Below are 22,543 nucleotides of genomic sequence, written 5' to 3' on the forward strand. Positions count from 1 at the left end.
GACTGGTTGGGGAAGAATCATTTAACAAGTATCCATGACTCCTGTCATTGTTTTATTTTTTTTTTTTTTCCTGGTTCAGTACAAATATCTCCTAATCTAAATCTGGTTGCTATTCCTAATCACATCCCATCCCCTGAAAGATGCAATAAAAAACATCAATAACAATTTTTTCAGTCTCTACCCAGTCCCTTAATATGCCATGTACTCTTAGAAGCATGGAGAAAAAATCACAAGTATAACTATTAAAGTATAACATCATGTGGCCTCTAGGGCTTAACTACAGTACATCACCTACATGTGAATGTGTTCCATTTCAAGACTGTGTTTGTAAGTCCAATTTGTTTGTAAATCCAACAAAGTTAGCCTAGGTACCCAACTAGCACAATCAGAACAATCAGCTTTTAGTTCTGTGCTGTAATAGGTTTATAATATGTTTCATATAAATAATACATTAAAAAAAATAAAGAAAACAGTTTTAATCTTACAGTATAGTACCTTGAAAGGTATGGTACAGTATCAGCTACATCACCACTAACTTTCATGTTTGCTTCTGAATATCCTGGGTTTGAAATAAACCTGTATTTGAAATAAAACTGTATTTTATATAGTTCTGTACAGTAAAGTACATAAAAGCAGAGAGACTTGTAGAGGCTGTACACACATGACAATGTTCATCAAACATGTAAACTAACTTACACAGCTGGACTTGCAAATGCACATTCGCAGATTTGAAAGTTCACAACTTGAAGGTTCATATGCAGGAGACTTCCTGTCCTTGAACTAAGGCATCACTTTAGGGGTTCAGAGGAGGAAGGGAAATGCAGACTGGAAGGGATGGTGAAGCTGCAGGTAGGGAGTGGCCTTAAGTCAAGCCCAGAAACATGTCCAGGCTTTGATAGACTAAGAAAGAGTGGGAAACATTTAAGAAGAACACTTTAAGAGAAGACTCAGAGAGGGCTATGAACTTGGAAATTCAAGAGACTGACAAGTTGTTTATGTCAGAGGAGACTACCAGTCATGGCAAACATGTGAAGGGGGCCTAAGAATGCCTAAATGATTTGAGGATGTTAAAGAAGTTCAGAGAGTGAAGTGTCTTGTTCAGGATCACAAAGCCAATGACTAGCAAAGTCCTAAACCCATCCTTAAGTCCAAGCCTCTAACTCCTTAAGCTATGGATGATTTCAAGGTTTCCACAGGATTTGGGTCAGCATTTCAAGGATAAGCAGGGATCCATAGAGGCCCCCAAACTTAACTCAATAAGAATAGGAAATTCAGAAACCCATGCATGGTCAACATTGGTAGCTATGACCTTGTCCTGATGTAATAGTCAGAGTCATTTCTGCAGGCAGAAGATGGGTATGCTTCAGATCTGGGATCTTCCATTCACTCAGCTTATGTGTCAGTCCCCGATGCAATTTACAGGGAAGGTACATGTGGAAGACCACACGCTGGTTCTGACACTCCTCACGGCATTAGCTGGCCATCTCTCAGGTGCCCAGGAGATCTTCAGGATGTTTTTCTACTTATTGCCATCTACACCTTGTTCCTTTTTGCTCATGATAAGATGAAATAACTTTGCCTCCTATTTATCCCTGGTTCTGCATTCTATTTCTTAGCTATAATCTGTGTAAAAATAAAGACTAGTAGAGCAAACTTCTCCATACAGCAGGTACAGACTTGATATCAGGTCTGCCCTCCATTTCCAATTGCTCACAAATCCCTGACCACCTTCTCTTCGGTTTTCCTGAAATGAGTGACTGTCTTCCCATTTCCCATGTAAGGTCCTTGTGAGTAGGGGCTGTGGTTTATGCCTGATCCCCACCCCAGGAAAACACGGATTGCCCAGCCTGGAATTTGGGACACACAGGTCTAATAAGTGTTAGATTGATGGGTATATCCATTGAAAGCAAAATGGGCATTACTGGCCAACTAATTATGCTGATGGATGAAGGGAAAGAAAATAAAACTCATCAATACACTCATGACCACAGCCTCCTCTCCAGCAATCTCCCCGTTTTTGTGCACCCCACCTCCTCTGGAGTGTCCTTCTTGGTTATCCAAAAGAAACCTCACATCCTTCCCCCACTGTGTTGACTCTTGCCCTCTTCCTTCCACTGGTGCCTCCCATGTTTTCTCAGGGTTTCAATTCTTAAAAGAGAGCATGTAAACATTCTCCTGCAGCCTGCTGCCTGCCAGCGCCGAAGGCCTCGTCAGTGACGAGCCGGTAGCAGCAGCGCTGTGCTGGGCTGTGTTTTTGCAAGTACAAGACAGAAAATCCATGTAATTACCTCTGAAGCCCAAGAAGCTGTGCCGCCTGACAGAACAGCATGTGTAGGAAGCACTTTGTCAGGCCTCCGCTGACTAATTCCCCACTCCACCCAGGGTTGTGTATGTGAGTGTGTGTGTGTGTGTGTGTGTAGGTGTGAGCGAGTTTGGGCACACCTGTGTCTATAAAACCCACCAGCAGGCTCACCAATATTCAGCTCCAAGACTGCAATTCACCCCTGATTTACTAATAATCTCCATTCTGCTTCACCCCAATACAGAGGAAATGCAGTATTTGGAAGTTCCTCACAAAAGCCTTACAATGGGGCAGGACACAGTTTTCCCTAGTGCTGCTGCTCAGAAGCAGAAGAAAATACAGTCCCTGCAGCTCATGGGTTACAATGGTCAAGGCTGAGGCATCCTTTCAGTGGGGGAAACCAGACCCTTCTGAAGCCGAGTCCTCCCATCAGCCCAAACACTGCAGGACCTGGACCATTAGCACATGCGTGTTGTCCTGGCAGTCCCCTTCGCTTTCAATTGCAAATTAACTTCAATGTCTAGAACCAAATTCCAGCGGAAACCCAGGCGGAAGGAAATAGACCTACAGAGCCAGGGAAAACAGATGTATGTGCTTCCTCCTCCATCCTACATTACTAGAATCATGGACCTTTGGGCCATTTTTGTAGAAAGACCTTGGCTTAATAGTAAATTATCTTCCTGACTTTGCATCACTGATTGGTAACTGTTAACATTGAGCAAACATGGGGGAAAAAACAGTTCAAAACCTATCTCTGCCGCTGACTATAATTGGTGACTTTCTCCATGACAGTGCAAGACCCTTACAGAGGAGAATGTAATCTCCCCACCCCCACCTCCATTGGTGTATTCCACATGTAACAGTGCCTGGCACTTAGTAAGGACTCAGTAAATATTTGTCAAATGAATGAATGGACCAGCTAACTATCTGAGTCTTTGTTTCTTCTAAGGGAGTTCAGGATATGTTACCTCAGTACATAGTCCCTGGCATACTGAAGCCGAGAAAGTTTGAGAAAACAGCAGATGCCAGAAGGTCCCTCTGACTTGGCACCTGCCCTTCTCTTTCCCACCCTATTGTTGTTCTTCCTTGGAGCAGGTCCTAGAACCCTCCCATGAGAGGTGTCTTCTCTAAACCAAGAAGAAAGAGCACGCTTCTCTGGAAACGAAAAGGACAGCGAGAAGAATTCAGACAGGTCTTGCTAAGTTTCCCCCAGTTTATTACAATCACCTCATACTCCTTAACCCATCATGTGCCTCCATGACTGCCAACTCCTCATAAAATATTCAGGTCTAACTGTTTATTTGGGTCATCATTTCCTTATAAAGTCTGCTCTCTTATGTAAAATTTACATTAAATATAATTGTATCTTTTCTCCTATAAAACTGTTGTTGTCATGTTCATTTCCAGACTCAGCCAGGGACCCTAAAAGGGTTCAAATAACTTTTTCCTCCTGTTCACTCACCCGTAAAATATAATTCAATAATATTTCTTTTACAAGGCTGTTGTGTAGTTAAATGGGATAAAGCAAACTTGAAGGTCTATAAATAGGCACTACCTTCTTTCTCCATCTTCTAAAACAAAAAGCCTGAGGAAAAAAATTTTTCCCATTTAATAGTACCCCTGGAAATAGTTCTTCCTAGGTTTTTGGCATGTACTGGTAGAAAAAGAAATAGCCATAATGTTAAGCTTACACTATAGTGCAGAAACTTGCTTCTCACTGAAGCCTGACAAAACAGTTCCAAAATCTGTGAGAATCCCAGTGGGGCTCCTGGATATAGGAATACGGAACAGTGGGTTGCTAGCATCTCACTTGCAAGCAGGTTAGCTCTTCTGGATCCTTTGGTTTGTCAGCTCCTCTCTTCCCAAGCTATACTCTCAGTCCATCCCCTTCCCAGTTGATTCAGAGAAAATAATTTGATGAAACACTTACAATAAGGGGCCAGAGGCTGGGATGGAACCTTTAACATAAACATTTGAAATTTTATGAGGCTAGAACTAGTTGAACCAATGGATAGGTGTCAATGACATTTAGAATATCAAAGGAATTGGGGATTTTACACCATAAATCTTTGACTGCTTGAGAGGTCATAAGAAAAAGGAAATGACCTACCATCCTACTACACATTGGACACCCTCCCTGTCTCCACTGCACCACAGGCTGTAGGTGAATGGTGGGTGTTGTTGCCACTCATGAAGCTGATCCTGCCCAGATGTTATGGTTTTGCCAGTGAGAACACTCATTGTCTTCAAGCCACCTCCTTGATTCTCTTCACTGTTTTGTAAACTTTGTGCTTTAAAGTTGCAGACAAAGTTATAAGGACATAAAATCACTGGAAGTAGAAGTGGAGGCATCTCTAATCAGCTGAACCAGGCCCCAACAATTCCCCACAGTATGCCTGTTACTGTTTTGTCAGCTGAGTTTTATATGACTTAAGCAAAAAGACAGAGCCACATGAACAGTGTGGCTGGAATTATGAGAGCTAATAATGATAATGATGAATAATTCATAAATGATAAATCTTTGTTGTTCCTTCATGGAACTTTCTCTAAAGGACTTGAGCTAAGAGACTTAAGCAACAGAGCACAGTTCTTAAGTGTGCAAGGGTTAACGAAGGCGGAGGGAGACTGACAGGGCACCTCCCCGCTGCTGGCCCAAGATTTAATGATGTGAGAAAGGGGCTTGGTTCATCCCTCCTAACCCTGACCCCCAGCTGATCATCTTGACTAGTGAACCTGATCATTCTGCCTTGCTTGTGCTATTGCGAATATTGCTACCAACTATCCAATTTGAAAGCCTAAACAAAGCTTCCATTTCTTCATGGTAACTATTTTGGAACAATTTTCTAAATTCTGGATAAAAATAAAAACTCAAAAAAAAATAAAAGGATGAAAATTGGGTGGACAAAAATTTCCAGGTTTTCTTTTTTCATAATAACCTCTATAAAATTAATTTCCAGTATCCTGGTTTTGATTAGGAGAATTTCTCCATGTGTTTATTCTCTTCTTATCCCTTTCTGATAGATATCAGTTTAGCCTTATTCCACAAAATTATTTCACCTTGCTCTTATTTTTATGAGTTTGCTTGAAATTTCTACTTTTTAAAAATGGAGTGTGAGATAAAAATTAAACTTACAGCTGAAAACGTTAATTATTTTGTGGAAAGTGTAAGTAGCAGCTTGGGATTTCATAGGGCAGGAATGAAGCAAGGAAAAGCTAAAGACTATATAAAGTGTTCATGAAATATCTGCACTGAAAAGGAAAAAAACCAGTGTCCACATCAACAAAAATTATTTGCTCATACATTAAAAGTCAAAGACTACACAGAGGCCCATTGACATATTTTGCAGGGAAGCAAACCAGCATATCCACTATCTCTATTTTAAAGGAATGTAAAACTGAGTTGATGATGTAGGGATTAAAAAGCCAAACAAACAAAAGGAGTTATAAAATCATAAGAGTGGCAATATGAGACACATCTGGGGAAATAGATAATTAACTGTTAAATGAAAAGCAGTGACAAGAGCTATAAGTTGAGAGGCCTGGGGAGATCTGAGGAAATTCAAGCCAGATGCCATCTCTTAACAAATCTTAGATATCTGACTTGCTGCAAATATCATGAAAACGTGCAGCAGCAAAAAAGACAAGTTCTCTTAAAGTTAGGTAGCACATGCACTTTGGAAATCACTTGATTTAGCTTGCTAATCTTCACAAACTTTATGGAAAGATAGATGTGAGAAATGACCAGTATCACCAGATCACTGGCCAAGGTTTTCTGCAGGCACTTCAGTCTGGAGTAGAAACATCAGTGACTACCAGAGTTCAGAATGTGAGGATCTGCCTCTGCCTGATACTTGCAAGTTGTGTGGTTTCATCAGCTAATACCATTCTAACTTCGTTTCCTTTTCTGAAGAGCCAAAATAATAGTAACTTCTCTAAATGCTATCAAAAGTCCACGAAATGATTAGATGAGATACTGTGGTTCAATGGACAGGAATTTGAAACAAACTCTGGGAGATGGTGAAGGACAGGGAAGCCTGGCGTGCTGCACTTCATGGAGTCACAGAGTCGGACATGACTAAACAAGTAAAAGGCAACATTCAGATATTATTTTTAGTGGCTTGTTTAGTTATAATTTACATAAAACCAACTGTATATAGTTTTTAAGTACAACTTGATACATTTTGATACATACACCCATGAATCCATCAACCCGATCAATGTAGTGAACATGTGTATCACATCACAAGGTCTCCTTTTTTTTAATTTTCTCTTTCTTGTCTTTCCTCCACACACCTCCCCAAGCAACTGTTATGATTCCTATCACTAAGGACTAGTTCGTATTTTCCAAAGCTTTCTGTAAATGGAAGCTCACACAACATATACTCTTTTTTTTTTTTTTTTTTGTCTAACTTATTTTACTCAGGGTAATTATTTTAAGATTCTTCCAGTTTATTGTGTATTCATTAATTTTTAGTTCACTCATTTTTATTGTTAAGTAGTATTCTCTGTGGGCTTCCCAGGTGGCGCTAGTGGTAAAGGATCCACTTGCCGATGAAGGGGACGCAGGAGACACGGATTCGATCCCTGGGTCGGGAAGAGCTCTTGGAGAAGGAAATGGGAACCCACTCCAGTTTTCTTGTCCGGGAAATCCCATGGACAGAGAAGTCTGGTGGACTTCTGGTCCATGCAAAAGAGTCAGACACAACTTAGCGACTAAAAAACAACATTCTATGTATTAATACTCCACAAACTGTTTATCCATTCATTTCTTAAAGGTCATTTGGGCAATTTCCAAGTTTTAGATATTATAGAGGAAAATGTTCTGAGTGCTAGAGTACAGATATTTGTATACAAGTTAGCACATAGGCTTTATTTTCTCTTAGGTAAACACTTAGGAGTGGAATGGTAGGATCATGTAATAGATACATGCTAAGCTTTTAAGAAGCTGCTAAACTGCTTTCTAAAAAAGTCATGCCATCTATATACACAAAAGATAACTATTTTTAAAGAGGTTTAAATAAAAGGAAAATTATAATTAATTAATGGTTATCATTTCAGGAGCCCTTTTTGGTGCAGATCTGTACTTCCTTGTAGTATTATTTTCTGTTTTCTTAAAGGACTTCCTTTTATATGTTTTGTAATATGGGTCTAGTACTGATGAAATGCTTAAGCATTTACAATCTTAAAAATTATTTACTTCACCTTCAGTTTTGGAAAATATTTTTCACTTTGTATAGAATTCAAGGTTGATTTTTTTTTTTTCCCCTTTTAATGATCTAATGTTTTGCTCCAAGGCCTCCTCCATTGTATTGGCTTTGTTGAGATACCTGCCACCCTTATATTTGCTGTTTTATATGTATCATGTCTTCTTCTTCCAGTTAAGGATTTAATCTTCATTCCTATTTTGAACAGTTTGAGTATAATGTGCTTTGGTGTCTTTTTCTTCATGTTTCTTTTGATTGCAATTTATTGAGCTTTTTGATTCTGTGGGTTTATATTTTTTATCAACTCCAGAAATTGTTTACCATCTTTTTCTGAAATCTGCTTTTCTATTCCCTCTATTTTATCCTCTTCTTTGAGGACTTCCACTAGACCTATAATAGTTCAGTTCAGTTCATTTCAGTCACTCAGTCATGTCTGACTCTTTGTGACCCCATGAACCACAGCACACCAGGCTTCCCTGTCCATCACCAACACCCAGAACCTACTCAAACTCAAATCCATTGAGTTGATGATACCACCCAACCATCTCCTCCTCTGTCATCCCCTTCTCCTCCTGCCTTCAATCTTTCCCAGCACTAGGGTCTTTTCAAATAAGTCAGTTCTTCGCATCAGGTGGCCAAAGTATTGGAGTTGCAGATTCAGCATCAGTCCTTCCAATGAATATTCAGGACTGACTTCATTTAGGATTGACTGGTTGGATCTCCTTGCAGTCCAAGGGACTCTCAAGAGTCTTTTCCAACACCACAGTTCAAAAGCATCAATTCTTCTGCACTCAGCTTTCTTTATAGTCCAACATTCACATCCATACATGATTACTGGAAAACTATAGCTTTGACTAGACAGAACTTTGTTGGCAAAGTGATGTCTCTACTTTTTAATATGCTGTCTAGGTTGGTCATAACTTTTCTTCCAAGGAGCAAGTGTTTTTTAATTGCACGGCTGCAGTCACCATCTGCAGTGATTTTGGAGCCCCCCAAAACTAAAGTCTGTCACTGTTTCCATTGTTTCCCCATCTATTTGCTGTGAATTGATGGGACCAGGTGCCATGATGTTAGTCTTCTGAATGTTGAGTTTTATAACAAAGTGTCTGCATTTTTAAAATTATGTTTTATGATTCATTTGAAAATTGTTTTCTTCAGGTTCACTATTTTTTTTTCCCTCTATAATGTATACTAGGCCATAAAACCCATCCAAGGCCGTTTCCATCTCACAAAACGAAGTTTGATTTGAGACATTTTGTAATATTATCCGTGTCTTTAACTTTTAAACATAAATCACTTAATGTCTGCTAATTATTGTCATCTGTGTCAATTCTGGGTTGATTTTAATTGATTGATTTTTCTCATCATGTGTCCTATATTCATGCTCCTTATGCATGCCTGGGTATTTTGGGTTGGCTGCCAGACATTGTGAATTTTATCTTGTTAGGTGCTGGACATGATGTAATTCTATAAATGTACTTTGATCTGAGATTAAATTATATTACTCAAAAATACTTGGAGCCTCTCAGTTCTTGTTTCTGTGTTTTTTTTACATGAGTTAAGAGTAGTATTCAATATTGAGGTGCTATTCCTTACTACAGAGCCACACCCTTCTGGATATTTTCCTCAATATACAATGAATTAAAAGATTTTCCATTTAACTGGTGTAGACAAACTATTCTCTGTCCTAGATGAGTATTATGGTCTCTGATTTATTTATTTATTTGGGATGCTTGTTTCTCTTGTTTCAAGCAGTTTTCCCACATTCATTTGCTTGTCAATACTCAGCTGGCTACTCTAGGCCAACCCCTTACAGACTGCCAGGATTCTCTCTGTATTGCTATGTCCTTACCATTATTCTCTTCTCTGAATTTTAGCTGCATTGGCCTCCCAAGTTCAATTCTCAATTCTCTCTGCATATCTCAGACTTGTTTCTAGGATCGGCTTGTTTCTCTTTCCCTAAAGTTATGGCCTGAAAACTCTCCTAAGCCAGTCAGCTAGGATGATTACGGTACTCACCTCTTTGTTTCCAGTGTTCAGGGATCACTCCTCTTTGTTGTCTAATGTCCAGTGACTTGAACACTGTCGTTGCATATACTTTTTCTGTCTTTTGTAGAGGGATTGTTTCATCTATTAGGCTAAATATAGCCCTTGCTTCTGCAGCTGCACAGAAGGAGTTCCCAAGGTTAAGCGTTATTATCGGAAAGTTATTATTGTTTAAACATATAAAGACTTTTCAGAAATAATAGTAATAGGTGAGTAGACAGATGGGCCGATACATCAATGGGTACAAATCTACTATATTTAAAACATGCTCATACTTCTAAGGCAGCCATGAGACAGTGAACAAGGGGATGAGTAGAGGAAGGTGTTCTAATACTCCTCTAGCCTGAATCCTATCATGTTTTCTATTATCTCTTTTATTCATTGGATCTCATCAAATACTTACTTTGAAGAGGTTTGAGAATAACTGGCTTTTTAAGTATGATATTAACTTCCTTTAATTATCTGCTTTAACTTGATTTTGCAAGTTGGAGCATATCACAGAGGTCAGCCATCCTGACCACTTGCAGTGTTCTCAGCATATTTTTCTGTTTCAGACTTCTTTGCCTCTCTTTGTGCTACATCCTTATGGGAGATTTATTCTATAGTCCTTTTCTCCTACCTTCTCCTGTTTTGCTGAAAGTCTACTCATTTGACCACCCTAAAGTTTCTTGGACCTACTCTGTCATCAACCTTCTGTAAGCTGTATTAAGATGCATCACTGTTTTCTTTATGCTTTTTCTGTATCCCCATACCCACAACTTTCATAGATCTTAAAAAATGAATTGCAGTTATAGCCTCCTTGTTACACAGTGTCTCTGCCAGATTTATTTTTATATTCCAAATATATCTGGAACATTATCTGATGCATAGTAAATATTCAATAATATTTTCTTGAATGAATGATAGCACATATGCATGAGTAAATAGTAGCAAGTGTGTGAGTTTGTATGCACTGGAATCTGTCAGACACAAAACCATACTCCATCTTCTTTCCATTATGGATTTTATTTCCACCTGTAACTATGATCAAAACCCAAAAAAACAATAGTTAGGAGGACCCTAATTTCATAGTCTACTCCATGGTTTCTATTCTTTATTGTTTGCTTTTATGATTTGTTGGTTTATTCTTAGCTCAGGGCTTCAGTGGTACCCTGACTTATTTCCTGCCCTTTGAGTTTTTATTTTCTCCTTCTCTGTTAATGCACAATTCAGGGAAGCATTGATTGATTTTGACAAGTGGTAGAATTGGGTGGGTGGGTCAAGGAGAAAGATTATGCCCTGAGATGGAAGAATGGATGCAATACCACCTTCTAATGTCCCTGCACATTTTTGCCTGAGGGCTTTTTAAATCTCAAACTGCCAGGCAGTTGTAAGTGATCTCAATTAATTGAGATTTCTGAAGCTAAAAATCAATTTCTTTTTTTTTTAAATTCACATTAAGGATCAAGATTATTTTATTATTATATAGAATGAATTCAGCAAATAGAAACCTGTTCACTCACCCAGCACAAGGAGGACTTGAAGTAAGAACAAGAAGAAAGTAACAGAGATATGATTTAACTATGGCAGTGCCATCAGTCAGAAGTAGGTGATACAAGTTTGCTTATGCTTTCCTGCCAGTTTGAGTTGACTATCCTTTCCTCTTTTGTGTGACTAAATTCCAACCATCTTTCATGGACCCTTTCCTCCAGGAAGACCTTTTTTCCTTCCTTTGTGCTTGTGCAAACCTACTTAGCACTTTAAACCTGAAATAGCCTGGTTCTAAATTACGATACCCTATATGGTTTTATCTGGAGAAGAAAATAGCAACCCACTCTAGTATTCTTGCCTGGGAAATCCCATGGACAAAGGAGCATGGCAGGCTACAGTTCATAGGGTTGCAAAGAGTTGGACATGACTTAATGAATAAATAACAATATTGTTTTATAGCATCCTGCCATATACTATGACCTCTCTCTTTTGGTTGGATTTTGTGTTTTTCTTCAATTGTTTACACAGTGACTAGCAAAAATGGGGCACACACCAAGTTAATTACTGTTTTAATTAGCAATGTTTAATTAATGTTTTATGGCTTGGCTGACTGAACATGGACATTTGTGGCCTTATTGTTTTATCATCTCTTACTCTACCCATTCTACCTGCAGGCGTACTTGTAGAAACTAGAGTAGGGAACTTTGAAAGCATATTTTCTTAACTCTGAGAAAATCATCAGTAATCACCTAGAGAGAGTACCAGATGGGTACCCTTATTCTCTTCCCAACAAATTCCATATTGAGCCTCTGAGCATGCCACAACCAGTCTCTCAAAACAGCAAGCAATCAAGCTTGCTGTTTGTTAAGCTAGTACAAACGCTTTTATCTTAATATGAACCACTAGGCAATCAAATATAGTTTGAGAAAATATCACACTTAATAACTTCTGGTGCCCTTTTTATGTTCCTGAATTTTATTGAGCAATTTATAAGAGAAAGAAAAAAATCTATCAGAATTGCTGAAGAACAGTTCTATCCACAAGCAAGCTATTTATCCAGAATATTGAAGTAACAACAAAAATATGTAGGAAGCAAAAGGTCAACTAATTGGGGGGACGAAGTGAGTAAGCAATTCATACCAGGAAATAATTACAGTCCAACATTGTGTTGTAAATGAAAATCATCATCATTAATAACAGCAATCTAGTTCCAAGGGAAGCTGCTCACTGAAAATAGAAAAGTTTGTAGCTAACGTTTCCCCTCCTCCAGGCATTCTCATGAGGATATGTGCACGGACAGCACTCCATATTTAGAGTCAGGAATATTCATATGAGGCATCTTTTTATAGGGAAATTTATCATATTTTTTTTTCCGTTCCTGGGAACTGAAGCGAATTTTTCTATAGCTCTATGTTAACCCTTTAAGCAAATAGGCTATAGAAGCAAACTTTTGTTTTTGTGGTCAGCCTACTCTGATGACTGGTTGATACTACATGTCAGATTTCTCTGCTCTGATCCAACACTGAAGTCCATCCTGCTGGCCCCTTAGCACTGACAGTCATATGCCAAGGCCTTCCCTCTTGCCACCACAGTTCCTGTCATCACAAATTCTGCTGTAAGACACCAACGTGGCGAACATCGTGCGTGATCACAGAGGACTGTAAGGACTGAGCCCCTTTACAGGATTCACACTCACACCTTTTAACACAGAGACCTCGGGGATGGGGAACCAGGCTCTTTACATCTAAAGCTCCTGCTGCCGTCGACTTGCCTTCCTGCGGGCGAGGCCATGCTGCGTCTGCACCCCTCGCTGTGCCGTGCGCCCTGGCTACGACCCCATCCGCACGTCTCCTGCCCTCCTCGGAGACGCAGCCCACGGGATGTCCTCAGGCCCCACCCAGCACTGAGCCAGAAAGGCCAGCAAACAGGTGTCTATCAGCCATAACCTTCCAAAAGCCAGCAACAGCTTGGCATTACTGGTAGAAAACAGGATCAAGGAGGAAATGGCAGCTTTTCCAGGGAAGTTCTAGCCAAGGCCACAGAGAGGACCTGAGACTCTCGGACAGGAGACTTTTGAATAAATGAATGGGATCCGGCTGACTATCAGCAGATTGAAAAAATAAAAAGAGCGATGAAGTAGCCATTCCACAGTAAGATGAGATATTTAATATTTTCTTCCAGGATGGGCTTCCCTAGTGGCTTAGACTTTCCTGGTGGTTCAGACTGTAAAGAACCTGTCTGCAAGGCATGAGACATGGGTTTGCTCACCATTCCAGGGAGTAAGACAGGTTACCAAATCACCCTTGGTTCAGTTGGGAAGATCCCCTGGAGAAGGGAATGGCAACCCACTCCAGTATTCTTGCCTGGAGAATCCCATGTAGAGAAGATCCTGGTGGGCTACCACCCATGGGGCTGCAAAGAGTGGGACATGACTGAGCAGACTAACACTTTCAACTTCACTTTCTATATCCATCTGGTTCTCAAGCCCCCTTCCCTTTGGGAGGTAATTATGGTGGCTTTCCCACCAAGAACCAGAATTAAGAAACGAGGAGTGGACCTCAAGCTGACACACTTCATGGAATATAATCGGGGTATCTCTTCCTCAAGCCAAGGAGGATTAGTACTTTGACATCAGTGTATTAACTGAAACACTGTCTTAAGGGTCACATTTGGAACTTTACCTCACTAATGTAGTTGCTGTCACATTCAGTTCCTATAAAGTACAAAACGAGGTTGATATTGTTGACTCATCATTCCAAGAGGTAGGAAAGGTTACCAAATCACCCCTGGTTCAGTTCACTTCAGTCGCTGAGTCATGTCTGACTTTTTGCAACCCCATGGACTGCATGCAGCACACCAGGCTTCCCTATCCATCACCAACTCCTGGAGCTTGCTCAAACTCATGTCCACCAAGTCAGTGATGCCATCCAACCATCTCATCCTCTGTCATCTCCTTCTCCTTCTGCCTTCAATGTTTCCCAGAACCAGAGTCTTTTCCAGTGAGTCGGTTCTTGGCATCAGGTGGCCAAAGTATTGGAGTTTCAGCTTTAGCATCAATCTTTCCAAAGAATATTCAGGACTGATTTCCTTTAGGATGGACTGGTTTGGATTCCTTGCAGTCCAAGGGACTCTCAAGAGCCGTCTTCAACACCACAATTCAAAAGCATCAATTCTTCGGTGCTCAGCTTTCTTTATGGTCCAAATCCGACATCCATACATGACTACTGAAAAAACCATAGCTTTGACTAGATGGACCTTTGTCGGCGAAGTAATGCCTCTGCTTTTTAAGATGCTGTCTAGGCTGTCCATAGCTTTTCTTCCAAGTTTAATTTCATTACTGCAGTCACCATCTGCAGTGATTTTGGAGCTGCAAAAAATAAAGTCTGTCACAGTTTCCATTATTTCCCCATCTATTTGCCATGAAGTGACTGGTCCAGATGCCATTATGTTAGTGTTCTGAATGTTGAGTTAAACCCCTCATAGACCTGCCGATAAGCTGGGTTGCAGTTTGATAAGGGGTGATTAAGGATCATGTTCTCTGTTCCTTATGCACAGTGTGCTGTTGGGTCCAGAAGTCAGTGGCTGGGGATCTGAATGGCTAGCTTGTGGAACTGAAGAATGAGCCTCTTACCTCTAACTGGTCAGAAGCTGCTTCTCCCTAATCCCCTTGGGGAGGCAATCAGACTGGAAACAAATCAATGAGGAGATTCCTCTGCATCCAGATGTTGGAAAAAAGCTGAGACACAACAATGCCAACCTTAAATTCCAATTTTATTCTCCTTTAAAAGTAACCCTTCTTGCTCAACTTCTTTTTCTTTAAATCACATTTCATTTGACTTCTCATAGTATTCCCTTATTTTCTAATAAGTTACATGTTACGTGAAGGCTGAAAATGTAGCTGTCCATATGATGTGACTTCATAGCACTAGGCAACTTCTCTGTGCAACCATATTCTGTGTCCAATACGGAAACTTGTTTTCTCCCTCAGAAAGTTTTGAGATTCATTTACTTCCAAGAGAAGACATAGAAACAAACAAAATCAAACAAAACTGTAAAGACTCATGAGAAGTTAAGAACACCAAATTTGATTAAATAAATGCAAGATTTGCCTATAGTTACAGTTAACCACAAATGGAATGGTTAATTGTCTAATATAGAATTTTAAACTCAGATTTAGTGGAGCGCTAGGGCTTCCCTGGTGCCTCAGATGGTGAAGAATCTGCCTGCCTTGCAGGAGACTCAGGTTCAATAACAAGGTCAGGAAGATCCCCTGGAGAAGGGAATGGCCACCCACTCCAGTATTCTTGCCTGGAGAATTCCATGGACAGAAGAGCCTGGTTGGCTACAGTCCATAGGATCGCAAAGAGTCATACATGACTGAGTGGCTAATACACACACATAGAGGTTTCCCCAAGATATGTCCTGGGCTACTGGAGATAGAAATGTTGGGTGACCTGCTGAAGTTCCTGATTCATTTTTCCACCTCAAATGGAGTAACCAGGATTTTGTCTTAAAAACTTGACATCTATATTTTCACTTAAAGAAATGATTCTAGTGCTAAATACTGTTTAGGAGACAAAAATAAAACTTTTCCTAGTGCCTTCTATAGTGTTATGCCCTCATGAAGGAAATGTTTTATTATCTAGTGATTTATTGTAGTTGTTACTAGAGTAAACTCAGTGTATTGAGGTTTCTATTTGTTGCTTCAATTTTGTTATCATTAATGTCAAATAAGGTTGAATTCCTTCCAGGGCAGAACTATTCTATGAATCCAATTATTTCACCACCTCCCCAATGAAACTCATATTATAGAATAAACTTTTTGCTTGTTCAACATCTTGGCAAGGAGAGAAGTGTGGTGGAATTTCATTGTTTCAAAGATGTTTGCTTATATTGTCTATACCTCCTCAATCATAACAGAATATTATTTGACTGAGATTAATTTAAAAAAAATCTTGGAAAAGCAAAAGAGTTGAATGGTTTCTGTAACAGCACCTTATTACAGAAATTCTACCCATGGATGCTACTAGTATGGGTTTCTAAATGTCTTAACCACCTTTGTGAGCTCAACACTATACATGCTATCAGACATTTAACACACATTCCTTATATACATGTTGGTGAACAGGTGATTATTTCTAAGTTACTGATTTTGTGTCCTAATGAGGTACCCTGTGGATATACAAAGAGTCTGCTATGTGGCTATTTTCTCATCTGGACCTCTGTTCTCCTTAGTGATCTCTTTGCTAAACATGGTTTAAAAACAACTTCCACTAAATATTAATAGTAATAATAATATGATATTAAACCAAATTGGTAATGGTTATGTGGATGTTCTTTATATCAATTTTTTTTTGACGCATATATATCATTGTGTAAAATCTTGGAAAGGAAGATTGGAATCTTTCCCACAACAGAAACCCACTGTGGGCTTCCCAGTGGCTCAGTGGTAAAGAATCCACCTGCAATGCAGGAGTTGCAGGAGATATGGGTTCCACCCCTGGGTCAGGAAGATCCTCTGGAGGAGGAAATGGCAACCCATTCCGGTATTTTTGCCTGGAATATTCCATGGACAGAAGAGCCTGGTGGGCTGCAGTCTATGGGGTCAGACACTTCTGAGCAACGAAGCATGCACAGAATCTTTTATATAAATGATACATTTTGTAAACATGAACATACACACAGACTCTATATTTCATAAAACAGAAATGAATTGACATATAATGACCAGCTTGGGTCTAGTTTGTGTCAAATAGAGACAAGGATTCTGTCTTAAATCTGTCTTAAATAAGATGACTGAGAATGTCCTTTTATCACAGTTGGCCTTTTGTTTGGACTTATAGTCATTTCTGTGGGGTGAATAGAAAAGCAATAGGGACCCTAATTTGAATTCTTTTCTGTAAGGCTTTTCTGTGCATCCCTTTGGGAGCACCTATTCAAAAACAGAAGTGTGCCCTAAGTAGAGTCTTTCAATCTCATGTTTTCTGCTCTATCTACTACAGTGTTGCTCTAGCAATGCAAAACCACCTGTTCTCCGAGATCATGATATTTTCCTTCTTGCTTCTCTACACCAGGCATTCCCTCCTTTGGGAATACTTTTCTCAACTTGTCCATCTACCAAAGTTCTGCTGTTCCAGGAGTCGGTTCAAGTGTCACTTCTCGGAATCTTGTCCTGATTTCTCACCTATAGATCTGCTTCCTCCTGGCTGCCACTATAGCTCTCACACCTGGCACCATCCCACAGTCTGATGCCCTGTGCCACATCCACGTCTCCACTGCACGGCTGTTTCCCCAAAGAAGCAGCTCAGGATCAAGTCACGTTGCTGCTACAGTGAGCATTCCCATAGCATCTTGCTCAGACTAGGTGGGCAAATTATGATTGTAGAGAAGAGGAAACAAATAAAGGCAGAGGAAGGGAAGCAAGTAGGAGAATTTTAAAAAGAGAGTGGGGTGAAGGAGGAAAACAAGAGAAGGAAGGAGGATGGAATCGTGCACAGAAAAATTCATTTAGCTGCCGCCATTGTGCGTGAGTGCAGGAGTCATGCGAATGAATATTTCCAAAATACGCCAGAGAATGGGTCTGATTCTGATGTATGGGAAGGGGAAGAGTGAAACCCTAAATACAGCACATTGTCTGAAAAAATGATCCTGAATAAGTAAGGACAGCCTGATTGAGAGTGGTCATTTGGTGGATTTATAAATGTCAAAAATAGGGGGCATTGAAAAGAGAGACTGTAGTGGTGGATGACGCTTCTCCTCCACAGAGGTGTAAGGCCCTCCCAACGGTGTGCAGTGTGATCTTCTATCCCTGTATCCCTTGCTTTCTCTAAATTCTTTCTAACCTAAAGTGGAATGAGAATCATCAAATTCAGAAACAGCATGAGAGGTAGGAGAAAGGAGAGAAATATCACAACTGGTGAATGGCCCATTGTTTTGATAGGCACAACTGCAAACATCAAGGATTTTAAGAATGCAATTCCTGGTTGAATGTTAAACTTTTTTTTTTTTTTTTCAGATTTAGGGTGTCAGATGGCTGTAACTGCAAGAAACCTGGGCTATTAATAGAATTACACACATCAGAGGCAACCTATGAGCATGTAAGCATAGAATGTTGTCAGAAGCCTAGAGAGAGGGACCTAACCCAAAGCACAGAAATACACCCCTATATGAGAGTCTCTCTTGTTGTTCAGTCACTAAGTCATGTCTGATTCTTTGCGATCCCATGGACTGCACACAGCATGTCAGACTTCACTTTCACCATCTCCCAGAGCTTGCTCAAACTCATATCTATTGAGTTGGTGATGCCTTTTGCTTAGAATTACGGCAAAGTTATATTCATCTATTTTTCTTTCTTATTACACTGAGAGTATAAAAGGCAGAGAACCCAGTGGGAAGGAACAAGTTACTCAAGATTCATCTCAGGTGAAATTATTGTATGTCACATACTTCCCTAAAGTCAAAACCTGATGTCAGGGCCCTGTATTCCAGACTTGGAAAAAGACATACACCTGAGGAAGAAATTCAGGGAGAAACTAGAGGCTGGGAAAGTCAAGACTGAGCACCACAAACTCAGACATTCTTCTGATGATTCACCAGTCTCAAGAACTGGAATGAGACCGAAATTACAGCCCAGTAAAAGTTGGAAATCAGCCCCAAAACCCTTCTTTGTGCAGTTAAGGAATTTGAGGTCAAGAGAAGAAATGGGGAATGGCTTGCCCTGGCCACACCTGATTAGTGACCCTTGAAACTAGATTTCTTGTCTTTGACTTCTAGTCCATTGCTCTTTGCTTTAATCACGATTGTTTCTTTAAAAGTACTTATGATCTTTGCTTGAACTTCGGGTGATGAAAATAAAGGTTCTGACAATTTTATTATTGTTTTCCTCATTTAAAAGTTAAGGAAAAAAACAAACATATACTTCATGAAATTACAGTGTGGCTTGTTTTCAAGCAAGTTTTAGTTCATGGCCCATAGGAAGGAGAAAAAAATGTAAGAGAAAAGTCCTGTAAGTTCACCTAACTAAGAGAAGTTTCCATTTGTCTTTCTTATTTTTTGCTTGTTTCTGGGTTGTGTTTCCTGGTTTGGAATATTTCCTGCCTTTCTAGCATGTGTGTGCTTGCTAAGTCACTTCAGTCATGTCCAACTCTGTGCAACTCTATGGATTTTAGCCTGTCAGGCTCCTCTGCTCATGGGATTCTCCAGGCAAGTATACTGGAGCGGGTTGTCATGCCCTCCTCCAGGGGATCTTCCTGACCCAGGGATCAAACCTGCACCTCTTATGTCTCCTGCGTTGGCAGGTGGGTTTTTTACCACTAGTGACACCTGGGATGCCCCTTTCTAGCACAGAGCCTGGCTATTTATCTAAGTTAGCTCTTTAAAGAATTTGTTTTCTTTTTCTTAAGAAGGATGAACAGGTAGAGGCAAGAGGAGGAAGCTTAAAGTATGACCTGTTCCTAGATGACCTACAGAGAACGTCAGATTATCTTCGTCCAACAAACTGCATGAGACTGGAACACATACATTTGCATGTGGTAGAACTAACTGAAAAACCTAATCAGAAATAAATTCTACAAACAGGAGGAGACATTTCTTTTGTCTGACTCACTTGAGATGAAAAAGATAAGTGTGAGATTGGAGTGGGGATAATATATCAGTGCAGATTAATAGATTAAGACCAATATCCCACTTGGGTCATGTGATTTCACTCTTCTTGAGCCCTCAGATATAGAAAAATGAAGCATAAAATTGAAAGAGTTCTTATTAAAAAGTGTAAATCACACTTTTGCTTAACATATAAATCAAAAGACTAGTCAAGTGGCCAAGCTATCTGGTCAACACTACACATCCAGTTGATACATAGCAAGAGTGTTGCCTCAATAAGCCAATCTGGACTCAAATCCATGGGGAAAAAGATAACTTTAGGCCCCTCTGAATCTGCTTTGGAGCAAATGAAGCTTGATCTACAAATTATAATTACTGGCTCCACTTTGAGCAGAGACAAAGACAGGCTATTTGTAAATATTTCCAGCTAGGCTGAAGGTTGGTATTTGTGACTTAGTTAATAAAATCTAGGTTCCCAACTTCTTATATTAATCACTTAATTCTAACAACAATTTGTTTTGTAAAGATTTTCATGATACTGCTGCAGCCGGAGCTGTTTAAAATGTTCCCCAGGTCGGAAGGACCTGAGACTCAGAGACAGTACCTCGAAATAGAACAAGTTTTTTTTTTTTTTTTTTTTTTAAGAGAACTCTAAATATCTTCTCTGCTACTGGTCATTGAGAGGGAGATATTGACAGTGAAAGAAATGTTGGGTGAGATGAGAAAATCTTGGTCATTAAAAAAAGAACAGTCATTGGCTTAAACTAGCTGATCCTTCCTAGGTTCCAGACGGGATGGTAAATGGGGTGTATTTGAAACAATAGGGGTTCTTCCAAAAACAATGATGTTCCTTTGACCTTACTTTGGTTTCTCAATAGAATACAAAGGACATTTTCTGGTTTCTGCCAAACTGAATCATCAGAATAAAAGATTGTAGGAGTACTTTTTAAATGTTAAATTTTTAATAGAATATTTACTATTACTTCATATTTCATCAGAAAGTAAAATCAATGTATCCCATAGAAATTTGGATTTGATATTAAACAAGTCTAGAGGCGTAGAGTCTTACCTCTTCCAAGTGCCATAGCATGTGGAAGACCACCAGAGATTATAAAACTTCACTGGGAGATTTCTCGCAAGAGATGACTGTTGTTGAATGTCTAATGCCATCGATTGGGTAAAAATGATTGCTGTATCCACAGTGTATTAATTGGTTTTTAGAACATAAATGTATGGCTTATTAATATAGATAATGCACAATATGGGAGTGTATCTTCTATTCACACATGCCCATTATAATTACCTCGCCTTGAAAACTATATCCAGCTCTGGTCATGTGATGAGTACAGCACCTCATGAGCTATAGCAGAATTTGATAAGCCCTATGGAAACAAACAAAAAAATTCCATATTGAAAACCACTATATATCAGCATTGTGAAAGCAGCTGCAAGGGAGAAAAGCAAGAAAAAGTTCAGAGTCTCTGCCCCAAGGAGCTTAGAGTCTGTACCAAACAGCAGCTTATGATAAAGTAAAATAATACTAATATCAGTTCCAATAGCATTCAGAGTTGAGACATAACAAATGGGATATTAACTGGTTCTTGAAATATGGAGATAGAGTTCACAGTTCTTTCTGTGAACCAGAAGAGGCAAAGGAGATGCTTTAAGCAAAAGGAATATTGTGAAAAAAGTGAGACGTACAGGAGAAACCAAAAGCATTTGGATGAGAGTACATTAGGAAAGACGCCTAGACAGAGAATACATCTAATGGGGTCAAGCCACTAAACCCTTTGCATGCCAGATCATTTTGTATGTTATAGCTCCTAGGTCTGATTCTCCAGGAAATAGCCTCTAGATAAAAGCTTGTGTGCAGACTCTGTATGTAGTTCTCTTGAGAACACCTCTGAGAGAATGAAGAAAGCTGGACAAGTGAGAGCTGGATGAAGGTGGTATTCTTCATTATCCACCATTCAAACTTTGTGTGTTCATTAGCACGTGGAATTACGTATTTGCTTTTCATAACCTCCTCAAATGAATCAATGCTATACCAATGCCTATGTAAAAATAGTAAGCTACAAAGTTTTATCAGGAGAAATTATTTCTTGTTCCTTTACATGAAGTAGAAAAAAATATTTTGTCCTTGTTAAAAATATCTCAAATTCTAGTTTTCCTTAAATGTTCATGCAGGGACAAGAACAAAAATAATGCATTTTCAAAGAGCTCAACTTAAAAAAAAAATTTAAAAACATCCTTCACTGCACCAAGTCATAACGAGGCATACCCAGCAAACGCTGCACAGTTAATGTTGCTCATGGACCCCTGTGGAGCGGAAGGATTTTACCAGAACTGTATGAAGTGCCTTGAAATTAATTTTCCTATAATAGAAACTACTTAAAAGAATTATCTTGCTGTGCAGCAAATCAGTTCATGTGGCAGATTTATTCTTTCATCTGGAATTTTCTTAAAGGGGGCAAAGGCAACAAAGAGATGGTTTGGATGAACTTAAAATCAGAGTCTGTCCAAGCCCTGAGCTTTGTTCTTGGGTTAAAAAGACTTCAGAAAATGTTAAGACTTGAATAAACGCAAGACTGTTTTGGATAAGCATCAGGCAATCTTCAAAAGAAATTTCCAGCTAAAGAAACTTCTAACTCCACCCTTATCTTAGAGATGAAGATACTGAAGCTGTGGGAAGGGGTCAAAGAGTAGGTCAGTGGTGTGTAAGCACAGATACACATGCATAGACTCACGTCTGTTCATCTATATATAGACAACATCTCATGTTTTAGAAACATTTCCCAATTTCCAACCAAATATTTAAAATCTGTGTTTAGTGAGGCTGGGCTAGGCTTCGCTGTGATAACAAATCGACACAAGCTTAACCCAGTAAAAGTTATTTCTCACTTACTTTATAGGTAAGTGT

Source organism: Cervus canadensis, chromosome 23 (assembly GCF_019320065.1).
Source record: "Cervus canadensis isolate Bull #8, Minnesota chromosome 23, ASM1932006v1, whole genome shotgun sequence".
NCBI classification, from domain to species: Eukaryota; Metazoa; Chordata; class Mammalia; order Artiodactyla; family Cervidae; genus Cervus; species Cervus canadensis.